Below are 16,838 nucleotides of genomic sequence, written 5' to 3'. Positions count from 1 at the left end.
GGTTCCCACAGGCTAGGACTGTGCTTACAGTGAATATGCAAAACTATAGACAGAATATAGAGCATTTTGACTGTTTTTCATGATCATTACATTCCCCTATCCTTGAAGAAAAGTAAGTAAAAAACAACGGACTTCCTTTGGAAGTTGTAAGGTGCTCAGATTCTATAGTGATAAAGACTTATAACTACACAGAAAACATAAAAATGTATACCACAAACATGTCACGAACATTTTCTAAAATAATATTAATAACACTTTTTAATATTAATGGACTGCTGAAGATAATTCTTTTGTCATATAAACTTATATATTACTACCATTATTCTGATCTTAATTGATTCTCACATAAGAATTACAGTTGCTAATTCTGTATTCATAGGAAGTGAATTTCTTCATTAACAATTATTTTATGGCTCATTTTAGCTGTGAAAGGACAGTCTCACTACATTTTCCTTACCTTCCTATTTCTATCTTTTCAATACCACCAATGTGGAAATTCAGCATGTCAAACTTCTGGAGAGCTCTGATTTTTGTCTCCCTCTTAGCCTTCAGTCTGTTAGCCAACCAAATGGGATTCAGAGGTCATATTTTTAACCTGCTGTTGCAAAACTAGACTGAAAGGTGCTGCTAAGCTACACACGTCTGAACAGGAAGGTTTGCAATGTATTGAAATGATGTCAGAATTTTTGTTAGCACTGATTTCTACATTTTCCCCTGGAGAAGTTAGTGACAGAAGGAGCAACTGAGAGGCAGTCCATGAAAAACATTTAATTATACTGAAGTGTCTCTTATGGTAAAAATGAGGTCCTTCTCAAGTAAACAGGGAGATGTACAACATCTAAAAGACCTAAAAGCAGGCACACTGACCTGCTCACTGAGAACTTTGTGCATGGTTGGTTGACCCTCTGTTGAGAGTAATTTTTTCACCACTACGTGGTGATGGCGATAGAAGAACTATAATTTTCTGCAGTTGATATAAACAAGTTTGTTTTAAGGGGATGATGTCTGCTGGACATAACCCAGAGGACAAGCGTTCATCTTTTTTTTTCAGGATGGCAGGTGAAAGCATCCTTTCTCTTGCTTGATCTAAATGGATTTGTTGCCCTTGCCATGTGTGCAGCACTAAAAGAAAACAGAGTTCCCTGAATAATAATGATGCTTTAAGCTAGTAAAGTTTGATTATTTTTAAATTATTCTTTTTCTCTGCCTAAATCTGTATTTTTCATCCCCTGAAAGCGAGAGCAAAAACCTGAAACATTTATCTGATTGTGATTTTTAAAAATGCTATCTAGAAAGCAGGTTCCCTGACACATATGTGCAATTATATACTTCTGGTAAACAGAACCAGATCATCCACATTTCTGCTCATTTTTTCCAGCAAGGAGATTTTTGGAGACTTATTGAGTTGAAAAGAGCAGAGCGGGCAAAGCAAGGGATTGTATTATCCATCCCTTTCACTCTTAACGCGTGATGTTTTTCTGAGAAGCAAGAAATTTGTTTTCCAAAGACATTGTCAAGTTCACTGAGATTCGCTGACTCCTGGTAGCAATGTAAGCTTGAGACAGCAGTGACAGGCTTTATTTCAGGACACTGCATATCGTACAAAATAAGCTTTCTTCAACTGCAATGATGTCTGAGTTACAGCACCACCACCATGAAAATTAACAGACACATAGATCAGCCAAGCAGTAAGTGTGCAGGATTTCTGATCATGCACAGACAGCTCCTCTCACCTTTGCTGGTGATACTTTCCATAGGCAGCTTCTGTTTGAGGGGTTATCCTGCATGTGAGCACCCCGGGTTCCCTCTCCAACCTGTCCTTCCAGGAGCTGCAGAGAGAGCAGAATGCTGCAGCAATATTCGGGCACTAATTATTTTTGCCAGCAGGAGCTCGTTTTGGCCTTTGATTTTGAGCTGACAGTTAATAGATAGGGCAGTTTCAGAAGTGGGTGTGTTTTACAGCACTTGGCAAATGACTGCCTAAATCACAGGTACAGCTTGCAATTGCAGTGATATAAAACATCTCTCTGTTTACTCTCTTTATTGAAGATATGTATTCACAAAGAAGATATATTTTTTCAATACAATGAACAGTATATTGGCATTGATAAGGGGAACTTTATGGAGAGAAATTGAGTAAACGTTATTATCATTGCATTACAGGCAGAAACTGAGCTTGCATTTGGCTGCACAAGATGTATGCCTACAGGGAGGGGCAGCCTGAGGCAGCCCTGCACAGGGCAGAGCCCACAGAATGGGCCAGGGCAGCTGAAGTGTGTAGGGATCCAGGGCTGTGTGTCTACTGCAGGAGAGACTGGGGACAGGGAATTTACCCTTGGGGCTACTAATGCTTGTTTTGCAGTCTGGCACTGTTTTGTGTTGTCAGGACCAGTTTTGTTTTCCCCACTCCCTAATGATATCCTAAGATGTTTTGCACCTTCAAGGGTTCTGTTAAACCACAGATAATGCAACCTATAGCCTGCATTTTGTACTGATAAAGTGTTGTTTTGATGAGTTGTGACACTGCCATGGCATTATTTGAAATGCTCTGAATTGAGAATAATACACAATTAAATAAAGTTTATGAAATCAGGCTATGGGGCAACCACAGAGGACCTAAAGGGGAACTCTTGGCCAAACATTATGCAGAGTGATGAGGCAATGCCACACAGCTTGAACTTTATTTAGCAGTGTGGGTAAGGTCCCAAACCTTAGCTTGGTGTATCTGAGCTGATGGAAGGTGCTGTCTGCTACTAAGGGTGATATCTGTGGTTATTTTCTAGCAGTCATCTCATGATCCTGTGTGGGAGCAAGAACTGAAATTAAAAACCTATGCATTTCTAATTCATGTGCTCCTCCTCTGCAGAAAATGCTGCACTGAAATACAGTAAAAGAGTAAAAAACGCCTAAAGAATGTAAAATGATGGTTCCTGATGACATCCAGTTTTTGTCATCTCATCAGTTCAATGGAGAATTGTCAGTAGAGCAGGAGTAATTCTTCTCTCTGGAGCCCCTGGGAGCTCTGACTTTATTTGCAGTAGAAGTTGGATTGAATTCTGAAGTAATAAGAACTTTAAGTCAAATGCATTACTAAATTTATGGGCTACGGATGCATGAGGGATTAAAGAGTTTAAAAATAATGATTTACTCAAGTCAGCCTTGAGGATCAAAGCTTTGCCTTCAATGCTGTCTCAAGGTGGACTTTAGTATCTCATGGGATAGTTTCATGGCTCAGTGCAACACAGATAATTTGGCATTCCGAGCTGTCAACACCATGGATTAATAAAGCATTTAGAATATCTTTTAAGTTATTATTGCAAGCCAAGTCTCATGCTCTTCCTGAGTGCTGCTGTGTTTGTTTCTGAAATGCAGATTTTTGTTTGTTTGGTTTTGTTGTTTCTTTTTTTAGGAAAATATCCTTGAAATTGAGAGTAGGCGATTAAAACCAGCAGGAAATGTATAAGAGAATTCTTGGTGGTCTAATAAGGGATTTAGAGACTCCAGCAGGGGAAAAGCATTTTATAAATTTAATATGAGGGTAAATAGTATTATCTCTGTTTTGCAAATGCAAGAACTTATTCAAGATCATTATTCATAGTCCTTAGGCTTTTGTGTTTCTTTTCTTAGCTAACTACATCATGCCCCTGTCTCCAGCAGAAGGGCAGGAAGATGCATAGAAACTGAACTTCTTAGTTGGAATTATCTCATAAAGCAACCTTAAATTTTGGCATCAAGTCAAAGGTTTGCAGCACGTCAAGAAATGAAACATGAGGACAGTTTGTGGTGCTGCTATCAACTCTCTCTCTATCAACATCCAACAAGCAGAGGTCAGAGTAATTATCTCCGTGTCTCATCTTTGTAGCAAATGAGGCACTCAGATTGTGCTGTGGAAGAGCACTGCAATGCTTGGGAAGTTTTGGCACAAGGCAGTTGCTCTGCAAGTCTCCATGGCCCTCTCACAGCAAGCTCCTGGACTGCTCTCAGCTTAGGAGAAAAGGATCTGATGGTCTGTGTGCCTGGTTCCTCCCACTGAGCCTTTTCCAAAGTGGGAAATACCTCATTTGCTTCCTTGACCCGTGCTTGTTGGAGCAGAGTTCCAGTCCTCTCAAATGGACTTCTTAGGAAATTGGTACAGTGAACCTTGAGTACTTGTACTTTGCACAGGTTTGGTGCCTTAAGCTGAAGGTTCTATTGACAGGCCAATGGAGTAATTGAAAGGGTTGTATAGGTAAAATTAACTGCTAACTTCTAATGTAAATATGAACATTTAGACAAATTGGGAAAAAGGGCAAAGTGACTACCTAATTATTATGAAAAATTGTATTCATGTTTTGTACAATTATGGCTATATTAAGCCTATTTCAAGCAACTAATATGCAGATCTGATTCAGAAGAGATTAATTGGTGATATGAACACTTAAGTTATATAATTTACTCTGATTGAAGAGGCAATACTAAAATATGGCATTAGCAGATGTTGGATGAATTTTTGCTCTGAATCCATCCACTGAAAATGCTAGGTAAAATCTCCCCTTATTCTAAAAGATTAAATACTCTAATTTCTGGATTTGACTTGCATCTCTGTTTTGTTTCTTTGAATTATTAGTCAAGAGTTGTTGCTGTGGCAATAGCCGGTTCTGTGATGAAATGAAGCATATTCCAGATTCAGCTGTTAAAGTCTGTATGGGGGCCCTTTGGCAGGATCCAGCAGGGTGCTTATTAGAAAACACCTGCCCCTTTCTGCTTAATATTCAACACCATATTTTTGTTCTCCACAAACTCGCTGGTTATCAGAGGGCGAGTCTCTGGGCACTCCACTAGTTGCCGTGAATAATTCACTGCCACTCTTCTCACCCTAGAACAGAGAAACTGTGTTTTGTGCTGGCACCAGAAATTCCCTAAATCCATATTTTCTGAAACAAAAGGGAAGATGCATGTCATCTCCTTAATTCCATTGACAATGAAATAGTTAAATACATTTAATTCACTCAAGTTCATCGGTTCTGATCCAGAACCAGAATTTCATCTGCACTGTATGGATGCCCCTGAAAATTGAAGTAAGAGAAGAGAGAGGTGGACAAATTACAAAATGGCACTACCTCAAACACACATCATAAAGCCTGATTATGATTAGAGTTCAGTTGGAGGCCAGCTGTATATATAGTCGGGTATAGCTCACTTTCATTTGCCATAAGCACAGAAGTCGCACCTGGATGCCAGTACACATGCTATGCAAATTTGCCTAAATGCTGTAAAGTCCTGAAGTATTAGCAGAGTAGAATCCTATAACAACTGTGTCCAAAAAGCCTAACTATGTGCACCTAACACAGATATTAAATTGAATGCTTCTCTTACTATTATAAATGGCTGCTTTGCTGTCTTTGTCAGCAGAGTTGTGGCATTCATCCCGTTGCTAAGAATAAGATGACCATCTGCATTTCTGCAGAGTGATGGCTACCCAGAGCGAGTTCAATAAAAGAAAATTATGGCTTTGTGCTTTGCTACAGCTGATAAATCACGAGCAGGTCTTACATTGAGGCGAAAAATGAAAAATAGCATTATGTGGCAAGACTCTTTATTGGGTACCAGCTGAGCAGCCACTTGAATTGTAATACCCCCAAAATTAATGTCATGCAAGTGGTAAGTAATGACCTGTTCATGAGGAGCTGACCATGCTGGGTTATTGGGACACTGGTGGATACATGTCAGGCGCCCCAGTGATTGTGTGAAAGAGTGACAACACATATATGCCAGCCATGAGGGTGTTTTCCATTTTCTTCCTTCAGAATAAATCTCTTCAGTGCTAGTTCAGCATATCATTCCTCTCCCTTTCTGTGACCTGGGGTCTTCTGGAACAGCCTATTCCTTTAGCCTAAAAGACTATGTCCTGGAAATCAAAGCTGGTTAAAAGACAGCCTCAGGGACCCCTTGGAGGTGGTATAGACCTTCTTTTCAGGGTTTGAATATGACTGAGGTTCTCTCACCACATACATCACTGTAAAACCTCCTGACGTCTTATTTCTCAAGTAATAAAAGCATTTCTCATTGCCGGGGACTCTAAAATCAACTGAAACCTAAACAGGAGTTTTTGGTATCCTGAATCAGTTCTTCCTAAAGGCAATTGATTTTCTGGTCATGTTTCCTCTTTCAGTTTACTTTGAAAACAGTAGTTAAGGTTCTAGTAGTTTCTCCTTAGTTTAGTTATCCTAAATGAGGAGTGCATTGCAAGCATGGTTTTGCAAAAGATCAGAAATATGTGCTGAATGAAGATGGAGTAAATACTATGGAAAATGGGTTTCTAAGTAGAGTTTTGACTGTTATCTCATAAATATTCATTGATGTCTACAATATAGCAAGGTGTTTTCAAGATAGTAGTAAACTAAATGATCATTTAAAGGCTTTTTGTAGCCTTTTACTTACAATAATTGGTAAACAACTGCTTAAAGACAAATTTTGATCTGAATTTAGTAGGAATAGCTTAAGGAGCCTCTGATCAAATCAGGTGTAATACAGATCCTACTGTGGCTCCAGACATGCAGAACTGCACTCCCATCTATTTCATTTTCAATTTTACAGTCTCTGCTTAAACACATGGTGATTGTCAGTCAAGAAATGCCTCCAGGTGGATTTTCCCAAAGGACACAGCATGGTGTCAATGGGAACAGTGCTTTAGAAAACATCAGCTTGAACAAATATTGAAAAACATAATAATCACTAAAATTCAGTTATCTAGAACGCAATTCCACGCGCTGTGGGGGGAAAGGAAGAAAAACGAGAAAATATGTTTGTGAATCTAAGATTATTATTCTTTATTGCTAATTAATAAGTGTTTGGGCTGTATTTATTCTGTAAAGGCCCACTAGATGTCAGCACATATCTAGGCTACCACAACAGGAGCAACAACCATCTGGTAGTAGAAAAACCTCTCTGCCCTGGAATGATGTTATTTAGACACCACATAGTCACTGGCTCAAAGTGTTTTGTTTGACTTCATGAAGGTTTTGGGTACCCCCACTGTAACAGTGACTGTATTGGTCATCAAAACGGGGATTTTATGCGCGTTACTTTTTGTTCTTGTTTTGCAAAGCATTTTCATTGCCATCTCCATTTGGTCCATTGTCTTTCAGGAAGCACTTCTCATATGCAAGTCTACCAGGTGCAGCTTTATAGTGAGGATAGCTAATGGTTTGCTTTTATTGGAAGATTTAATGGCCAAACTTATTTTAAACGTGAATATGACAATTCTGTTTGAAGTGGCAAAAACTCTGAATAAAACTTCAGACATATTTTTCATAATGTGAAATATTATGAAAATATATCATTTCTGCATAATATGACATGAGGCAAAACCCCCCACACCATGTGTATTACATGTGTGTTCCCCTCACCTGTCTTTCATGTAAGAAATATTGGGAAAAAAAAATCACTCTATTATGCATTCAGGCTATTTAAATGCATAGACACAGTTCACTGCTTGCAGTGTTTTAAAGCTAGATCAAAACTCTCCTTGATGAATTTTGCCACACAGTAGCAAGGATTAGTATTCAACCATATATATGTTCATATGCTGTATATTCATTGCTTAATTTTTGTCTAGATCCACTGTCAAAATAAAGAAGAATTTGGGTGATTTTGGCAGGTAATCCATTATTCTTAACCATTCATATCTTCAAGACAAATGTGTTTTGGAAAATATGACATATAAGCTGGAAACTGTTCTTTGGGGTTTTTTTCTAATATGGTGCAGGACACGGTTCTTAGCTATTCCAGTGATTCAGACCTACAACTGTTGCTAGCTGGAGTCAGGGGACATCATGTCACCACTGATGAGGCTGCAGTGAGCTGTAGTGCATCCCCTGCAGCTGGTCAGTTATCAGGAAAGGGATCTGTGCTCCTTGTTCACCCCATTTCATCAGAGACACTCAGCTGAAGCACGTGGGCTAAAACATCTAACTTACCTGCAGACACCATCTGAGCTGCTCCCTGAAGGTACAGAGGAAGCCTGGGGATGGGATGCCTCAGTAGAGGACCTGAATTTAGCTGTGATGAATCTGGGCCCATAACATGAAGTCATTTGGCCCTTGAGCCTCTATCACTAAAGCCTTAATTTCTGGGTTGCCAGTGTGTCTCTGCTGTGGCGGGGGCACTGCACGTGATCCCTGCACTGAGTTATGGATTCCTGCAGATTCTGAGGTTTTGGGGAGCTGCAGAAAAAGCAGAGAGGCTTTTTGTTGGCTTGGAGTGGCTCCAGCCTGTCCTCAGACATGACCTGGTGTGAGAGGTGTAATCTCATAGCAGTTGCAGCCATTCTATTTGCACTTAGCATATTTTCCTAAGTTCCTGTCCCAGCACCTGCCCAGGGTCTGCAGTGTTTGCAGCATGACAGAATGTTCAGCAGCCTTCCAGGCTAAAGTGCATTGCAATAACTGGCCTCCCCAAGATGCCTGTGTTGGTCAGAGCACCAGCCTGTGCGAGGAGGTGCCTCATCCTTGCAGTGTTTCAAAGCTAATAAAGAGCTGACCAAATATAAGACAGGGAGGGATGCAGAGTAAGGGACAACTTGGATTCAAGAGTGAGATCAAGTCTGCCACCAAATTTTGCATGCAGAAAATACATCCTGCTGACCTAGAAACTTGACTGACCTTATTCACACTGTGCTTAAGGCAGGTTGCCTAGCAGCAGAGATCTTAGCAGAATTTAGCCACAAACAATGTCTTGCTGTCTCATGTGCTAATAAAATTTAGGATGCATTGGAATTTCCATGCCAAAGGTGGAAGACAGCCCCTCTGGATCTCAGACAAGCAAAACAATGCAAACCTAGGTAGGCTGGCTTTATTGTTCCTGGAAAATGAAGACTATTTTGATTTTGCTTGACAGCTCATCTTTTTTCTAATATTAAATAAAGGAATTAATATTGTTTTTAAAACAGATTGCTCTGAATTCTGAGTATCTGAGCAGGTTAAAAATGCTGGTAAATGGGAAGGAGCTGAGGAGGAGTAATACTTGGTTTAAAAGTAAATTTCATCATGACTACTTGCTGATTTCCTATCACGTGAATCCTTGAGAAGTCCACAAGGAAACCTGATGAATAAATGAGAATATTGGAGTTTATGAATGTCTGCCTGGGATAAAATCAGTGATTTTTATGATTTTCTTGATTTGAAAACCTGATCCAAACAGCTTTTTTCCCCTTATCACAACCCAGTGCTTCTTTCACCCAAAGCAGAAGGTGATTGTCAGCAGTGTTAATGAAGGAATGACAGAATCCCTTTAGCTGGCCATTGAGTGAGAAAAAGTTCAGCAAAGGGGAAGTGAACCTTGCAGTTTTCCAACACATTCAATATTCCCTATTACTATAGCATCAGCCAAGGATGAACAGGGAAGTTTTTGGCTCACCATTGAGCATTCTCTTTCTCAGAATTTGATCTTTCTCCATGATGGCTTTTACTTCTAAAGAAAGTTTTTTTGTCTTTCAGATTTTAAAACCAGAAAGACAAATAATGCTCAAGAATTTCAAGTCTGGTGAAAGGTAGGATGGTAATTTTCAGTCTTAATGCAGTACCTGAAAAAATTTTCACTTCTGTTTGTTTCTAGAAGATGGGCTATGGCATCAACTGGTGGAAGCTTGCATATCTTTGCTGCAGTCTATGCTGGGAATTAAAATTGGCAGATAATTTGGTTGAATAGCTCTGCAAACTGTTGCAATGTGATGTAATATACACATGCACATTGTTTCTTAGTGTTGGGTTTTGGCTCATAAGAGCATTCCTCAAAAGCAGCATACTCAAAATCCATTCCCATCTGTCCCCATCACTTGATTCAGGCCTTCTCTTTGTGGTGGATCTGTATGCTTTTGCTTGTTAGCCCTTCCTTGGTACTCAAGTGTTGTGCTCAGCTTTGTCCCATTTTGTGAGTAAGTGTTGGTTAAAAATAAAATCATAGCTGAGGTTTTCAGTCACTATGTTTTGCTCCTTAGAGCAGAAAAATATCTTCCTTCCTGAAAGAAAAATATTGTAGCAACTGATTTCACATCTCCAGTTCAGATATTAGGTATAAGTACAAGTTATAAGCTGTATAGGGATCTCTTTTGTCCAGTACCAGATATCAGTTGTTTTCCTAGCTTTATTTTTGGTCCTGAAATAATACAAAAAAGGAGAATTTTGTAGTACTTATTCATGATTGTGGATATTGGGATTCAGAGAAATAAGGTGTCTTTCTAACAAGGAGAATAATTAGTCACTGGAAATCATTTATGTTTTTATGTATGAATATTGTTGGGTTCTTGAAAATTTCTAATGTAGAAAATCAGAATTCAATGTTTTCTTTTGAAATATTTCTTCAATTTCAACTACACACAATCATTGGTCTTGATGCAGTAACTAGTAAATGGAAATCTTATGGCTTTTAATATTTTGAATTTCATTAATCATTAAACCAAAATAATTGGCTTATTGCTAAGAGGAAATAGTCTAATAACAGTGTCAGAGTAAGGTTCCTTGCTTCTCAAGGCCAAAACCTTACTATAAGGGGATAACAGGATCAAAGATGTATCGATTAATTCTATACTGCTTTTTTAATGAGAACCTTTCTCCATGTAGATTATGTTCTCTTTCTATTTATAGCATTTCACTGCTCCATGACTCTTGCAAAGAGGCCTGTTTTTTCAGACTGCCTTTATCAGTTATCCATCATGACCACGTCTTTCTGGACAGGACTTTTTGGGGGTGCAGTGCTGCCCTGTGTAAGTATAAACCCTGAATCTCGGTGTGTCATGGCAGTCAAGGGCTGCGAGTACTTTCATGTCCTGCACCAGCAGAGGAACTCTGCAAGCTGGTGTCTGCACTAGTAAACCCCTAGTTATACATTCTGCAGGGGTACATGCAGCTTTACACGATGAATCAGCCAGAATGAAGCCGGCCATTAGAGTGCACTTGATGTTAATTGAAGCCATGACTCATTCATTTGCATTTTCCCTTCCCACAAAGAATATTTAAGTAAGACCCTTTGCTCCTTATAAGGTCTTTAAATCTGTGTCTAGCTACATATCTGAGAAGCTACTGATCCCCGTGGTTGATCAGAAACTCTGCTACCACAAGGGCATGTCCAGCACTTTGAAATCCAGCTTGAAAGCTGACCAGGGGTTTTGGGCAGCCTGCCCTTCTGTAGCACACTTGTGGGATTCTGTGGCCACTGGTTACTCTGCATCTCCTTGCCCAAGACCTACTCCTCTGTCAGTTTACTCATCATGAAACCACACTGCTGAAGTGAAAGTCAAACTGAGACAGTTTTTCACATTTCTCTCTCTTTTTTTTTTTTTTTTTTTTTTTTTTTTATATCCCCGCTGAAAATTAACTAAAGAACAAGTTGCAATGAGCACACCACTTGCCTTGTTACTGTAAATGCATGCATTAAGTGACAGTCCTGGGCTCATTTTCAATTTGAATTGACCAGGTGTCTGAAGGATAGCAAGGAAAACATTGCAGACAGTGACAAAATTACTTGCATGTTACCCAGCAGGCAGGGTCCAAATAAAGATCCCATCTCCACCAGGCAGGAATGGGTTGGCTAGAAATCCCTAAATATGAAAGCCTTGCAAAAACAGAATGTCATTATCAAGTGTATCCTTTTTTTTATACCCTAAGAATAAAAAATCCTGTGGTGTTGTGTAGTAAGGATATAATTTTCAAGCAAGTTCTGCAGCTTGCTTAAAGAAAGGTTCTTCACAAGGTTTTTTCCACTTTTCTATTAGATTCTAATGGACTATAAAAACTTGGGATTAATTTGGCACATTAATTGCTAAAAGATTAACACTTTTGTAATTTTTCTAATAATTTAGAAGTGAATTATATAGTTGCACTGCAATCATTCCACTTAATTTTACCTCTCATGTCATTTTTCTCCCAGCATTAATTTTGTCCCTGTTGCAGCATTCAGCTCAGGACAAATCTCACTGCACTCCATTATCTGGCCAGTCAAGCCTGCAGAAACAGGGAATCTTACTTAATTAGAAAAATGCACTGATGCAGAAAAGGTACATGTAACTTCTTGCACCAGCTATACCTTTTAAAAATGCATCATTGCAAAGATGACAAACTGCCATTGGTTCTTTGATCTGAAAGATTTTCAGGAGCTGCTGGAATCAGAAAGTAGAAGGACTGAAGCCAAAAATTCCTTTCATGTCATATTATGGAATAGATGTATAAAGAATGACTATATTGGGAAGCACCAGGTGAGAATTTTTAGAAGCTCTTCAAAGCCATCAGTGAAATCTGATTTAGGAGTCCCACTTCATTCTCTGCTTACTAGTGTTCCCCAGATAAGCTGTATTCCAATGTGCTTCACAGAGTTAAATGATATAGCTACCTGGATAAATAACAGTAGAAAGAATAGTAAGCCACAGCAAATTATAGACTTGGAGAACAGCTGTTTTTCAGCTGAGATTTAAAATGAAATGGCAAAATTACAGTGCATTATTCTAGTCCACGGTGGCCAGAGGATTTCAGCCAGCTCCACCACACCTGAAAGCTATCAAATAATAAGCAAGATTAATCAGATAAGAGGAGTGGCTGGAAGAGTTCAATAACCTGAGCCCTACTGACACAACCTCTATTGAAAATGAACCTTGCTGACATCAGATCAAATGTGACATGGCATTAATTTTCTTCTTTGTGACCTTGCTTGACTGAAGGTGCTGGAGCACTTCATTCTTTATGCTCACATCAGGAGGAGCTAATGGGAGAGTCCAGTGGTAGCCAAGCCTTCAGTGGCCTGTCCAGTAGAGCAGTGTGTGAGCTTGGGCAGCTCATTCCTGGAGTAGGGTCCAAAGTTTGACAGTCCTGGGTGGTTGGCAATTGTGAACTGTTTTCCTTGATCCTGATAACAGAACAGGTTTCCAAGTCACCAGCTGCAAAGCCAGTGTTCTTGTGGAGGTGAAAAACCTGAGAAATACAGTAGAAATATCTCAGTTTACACCTACTGAGAAGCATGATAAAGCAGCTGTAGCTGATCAGAGTCTGTATTCTTAGCTCAGGCACAAATCATAATCAGAGACAGTTTTAACATTTTGAATAGTATGGGGAGAAAAAGATGGAGATACATGCCATAATATATCATCTGAAAAGGTCTTGTAGGCATAGTCATCAACTGTTTAAAGATTTCACCATTCATATATCTTTTTAAACAGTCTGCTTCTTTCAGAACCTGTACACTTAAGATTTGACACACTTCAGCCAGAGAGGTGATAGCACTACAATACCATATCCCAAGCCTAAAGAAACACAAATAATGCTATAAAAGTTGCACACATTCTACCACTGGCTCATTTTTTTTACAACAGAAATGTTGATTTAGTTAGATCCTTAACTGTCTTTTCCCTGTGGTACCTTCAGCATCCCAGTAACAAAAAGCCATCTGCTTTTTCCAGCCTCCATTTAACACCCGAGCAGGGGAAGTCATGCTGTGCCCAGCATTATTTGCACTCATGAGAAAGAAATGGGAATATGTTCAGTGCATATGGGTTTGCCTAACAGCTTTGGAAATCAGTGGCAAGATTCACCCTGATGTTAGGAGCTTGTACATATATATATTGCTCATCTAAAATACAACATTAAAGGTGCTTACCATAGATTTCTCCTTCTACTGCAATAAAACCTACAAGATTCACTCCACAGAAATTTGGAGGGGTAAATGTCCCACTCTAGGTATGTTCTGTGCTCATTTTAGAGCCTGATAAATGCTGAACAATGCAAACCAATCTGCAGTTATTTTGTGGAAATAGTTATTGTGTTAATACTAAAGATTTGTATAGGTGAAGGATATAAATGTTACATTTAATGAGAATTTTACAAGAACACCTATCTTTATTAAACTTTGTGAGTTGGTGTTGTTAATGACATTCTGTGAATCAGAATTTGTGGAAAAGAAAAGATCTGTATCTGTACCCTCTGCATCTGTAAATGTTCACTTATAAGAAACACATTCAACATTTGAGATGCTCTGCTTTGTCATTGCTGCAGTACAGCTTTTCTTACTTAGGCCTAATTAATTTTTGGTTTAATCTTTCTGTGCTTGAAGATACGTAGACTGAATTTTGCTCATCATCCCACCCACTTATGCCACTTGTGTCAGGTTTGAATATGAAAAAGAAATCAGTGTTGTAGAAAAAGAATACAGCATAATGACAAAAAATACTGTGCAGCAGAGAATTTATTTTTTTTTTAATATTAAGGCTAAAAGGACAACTGTTTTGCAGAAATGCATTTAAAATTATTACAAGAAAAATACTCTGCTCAGGAAAATGATAAAAAGCTATTGGGATCAAACAGATAATTTCAAGGGAATAAAAATCACAGCAATGATAAATGGAAATGCCTGCTGAATTTACAAAGAGACTAATTAGGCATATACTGTTTGACATTGCTTCTCACTGCCCAGTATCTCAGAGTATGACATCAGAAAGGTATGAAGAAATGGAAAGTATTTGTAACCCACACATTGTGAGGATCCAGTGGGTCTATCATAGGAGAAAGAACAAACTGATGTATTATAAGTAAGTGTTCCACAGAACTGGTAGCTGAAAAGAAGTTTTTAATCACCATCTGCCAACAAGCACAATATTGAAATACACATGGTGGTAAACATTTTGGAATCCATAAGTCTTTCTGGGCTGCCTTCCTAAAAAATAAGGAAAACAATTTTGATGTGTATTTAGCTGGTGAGCATTTGGTCACCCACAAAGTCATCTGCTTGAAAATGTTGTCTTTGCCATTGCCAAGTGCCTATGAGAAGTGGATCTAGCATGGAAGCATGTAGAGGAAGGTATAGCTGTAGGGCCAAACTTGAAAAGCATTTATGAGTAAAACATGCATGAAGCCTAAATTCTCTCTGACATTGCACTGCACTTTGAAATTCTTTGAGGTGAGTAATGAAATGTAGGTGAGATTGGCCTTTTCCAACTGTGAAGCTTTCAGGAGAGTGACTGTAGGAGAATAAGACCCCTTTTTTTGTGTCAGTGTTGGTGGTAACAGTGGGAGGATATATCTGCAGGGGGCTGTGATGGTAATGGAGCTGAACACAGTGCTCACTGAAGCTTATCCCAAAGCCCTGTTTTGTCAAAACCAGCCTGTATGTAAATATTAAATGCATATTGAAAGTATGGTTGTGAAAAACCTTTATTTTTAACAACAGAAAAGCAGAATAGAGAACTGTGTCACCAAGACAAGATATATGTACTATATACTTCTGGAATGGACTGTTATTTTCCGAAACTACTGCAGAAGTCGTATATTCCCATGACTGAAAAGAGAGCACTTTTTAGAATGTTTACACTGAGAGATAAAAGTTCCAGTCCCAGCTTTTGCATGAAATTAAGATAATCTTAGTTCCAGTAGTTCTTAGCCTCCCCATCAACACTGATTTGGCTTTCAGACTGCTGTTCTCTCTTTTAAAATTGATGGCCTAAAAAGATCAAAGTGTTCTGCATGAGTTCAGGAAATGGACACAGACCTTTATTTTTACTTCTATGAAAACTGAGTTGGATGAGTATGATAGTCTGATTTTCTAAGGACTCCTCTCCATAAGATGGATGTCAGCACATGAAGGAAACAAAACCCAAAAGTAGTCTATGACACCAGTAAGCTTAGTTTGTGGATTTGCAGTAGAATATCAAAGTTGCTTTCACCTAATATCTTATTCTCCTCTGTATATTCCCCTCAGCAAGAAGATGGCTTGTATCCTGTGGTGTATACAGAAACAACTAAACCAATGATGTACTGTGAATTGTTAAAAAGTTCCCAGCTCTGATTTCACAATTACCAGGTATGGATAATTTTGTGACCCTTTGAGAAGGCTGAGTGTGAAATGTGCAGTCTGGTTATAAGGGTGCCAAGGTGGCACAGACATTAATTGGTGAATGTGTTGCCAATGCAAGCTTGAGTTTTCATAAGGGTGCTAATATCCAGGCTCAGGGAGGGGGAGCACTCAAACTGACAGTGTGTTAGAAACCTCACATCATCAAGAAAAGGTGCTGCAGCAGAGCCAGCAGGCCAGCACGACTCCATCTCCTGGTACTGCTCACTGGTGTCCGCTGGAATGTGTCGAACAACTGAATATGAATGGGCTCCAGTGGGAGGGATGGCCTTTTCCTTGCAAATATTTCTCCAGCTCTTAAGTTGCCCTGCAGCAATAATGCTTGGCTTTTTATAGAACACTGCCTGATTCATTGGCAACCTTTAGCTATTTTATTGATTTAGCATTTCTTCAGAGATGCAGTGAAATATATGACCTGTGGACAATGTGATTTTTTTTGAAAGCTGATGCTGATATCAGGGATATGTTGCCTGGTTCAAGCTCTGCTGCCTCTGGAGTTCATTAGAGGTTGTTTTAAATATGCTTTCTACTCTGTTTATGAACTATATTTCTTTTTTCACACTTGGTAAGGGTGCTGTTTTACACTGCCTTTAGTGTGTATTTCAAATCTTCTTGGCTGAATTGAGTCATTTCACGGTGAAGTGAGTGGAATGTAAGAGAAATATGCCATGGTTGGGACACTGTGGCTTAGTACATCAAAACCAATAAAGAATGAGGAAGAGGTTGGGAGGACTTCTGGAATCCATTTTATTTATTCGTTAGAAGTAATGAAGCAAAATGTTTATTGTTTGTGTCCTCTGAATGTTAATCTGCTCAGCAGTTGAAATCACAGTGAGAAGTGATAGCAGGCTCTGATGGAATTGTGAACATAAGGCTAGTTGGCAGGTTACTGAATCAGAAGCTAATGAGCAGGCAGGGCTGGGATTTGGGGTGAGGTGAAAGTGGATTCACCACACAAGGATTTTAGGAAC

General features: G+C 39.1%; 1 long non-coding RNA gene across 2 annotated transcripts in view; it reads left to right on the top strand.

The window, feature by feature from the left end:
* LOC113460407 (uncharacterized) overlaps window positions 1-16,838 on the top strand; it is a 70,128-nt gene that overhangs the window by 48,337 nt on the left and 4,953 nt on the right. For both annotated transcript variants that reach the window (XR_012579930.1, XR_012579929.1), the window contains exons 5-7: window positions 9,477-9,529; window positions 10,623-10,741; window positions 15,715-15,816. This is a non-coding gene — a long non-coding RNA (uncharacterized LOC113460407). The remainder of the gene's footprint in view (window positions 1-9,476; window positions 9,530-10,622; window positions 10,742-15,714; window positions 15,817-16,838) is intronic.

Source organism: Zonotrichia albicollis, chromosome 1 (assembly GCF_047830755.1).
Source record: "Zonotrichia albicollis isolate bZonAlb1 chromosome 1, bZonAlb1.hap1, whole genome shotgun sequence".
NCBI classification, from domain to species: domain Eukaryota; kingdom Metazoa; phylum Chordata; class Aves; order Passeriformes; family Passerellidae; genus Zonotrichia; species Zonotrichia albicollis.
The sequence above is the reverse complement of the archived record's forward strand: the minus strand, read 5'-3'. Positions and strand labels throughout refer to the sequence as shown.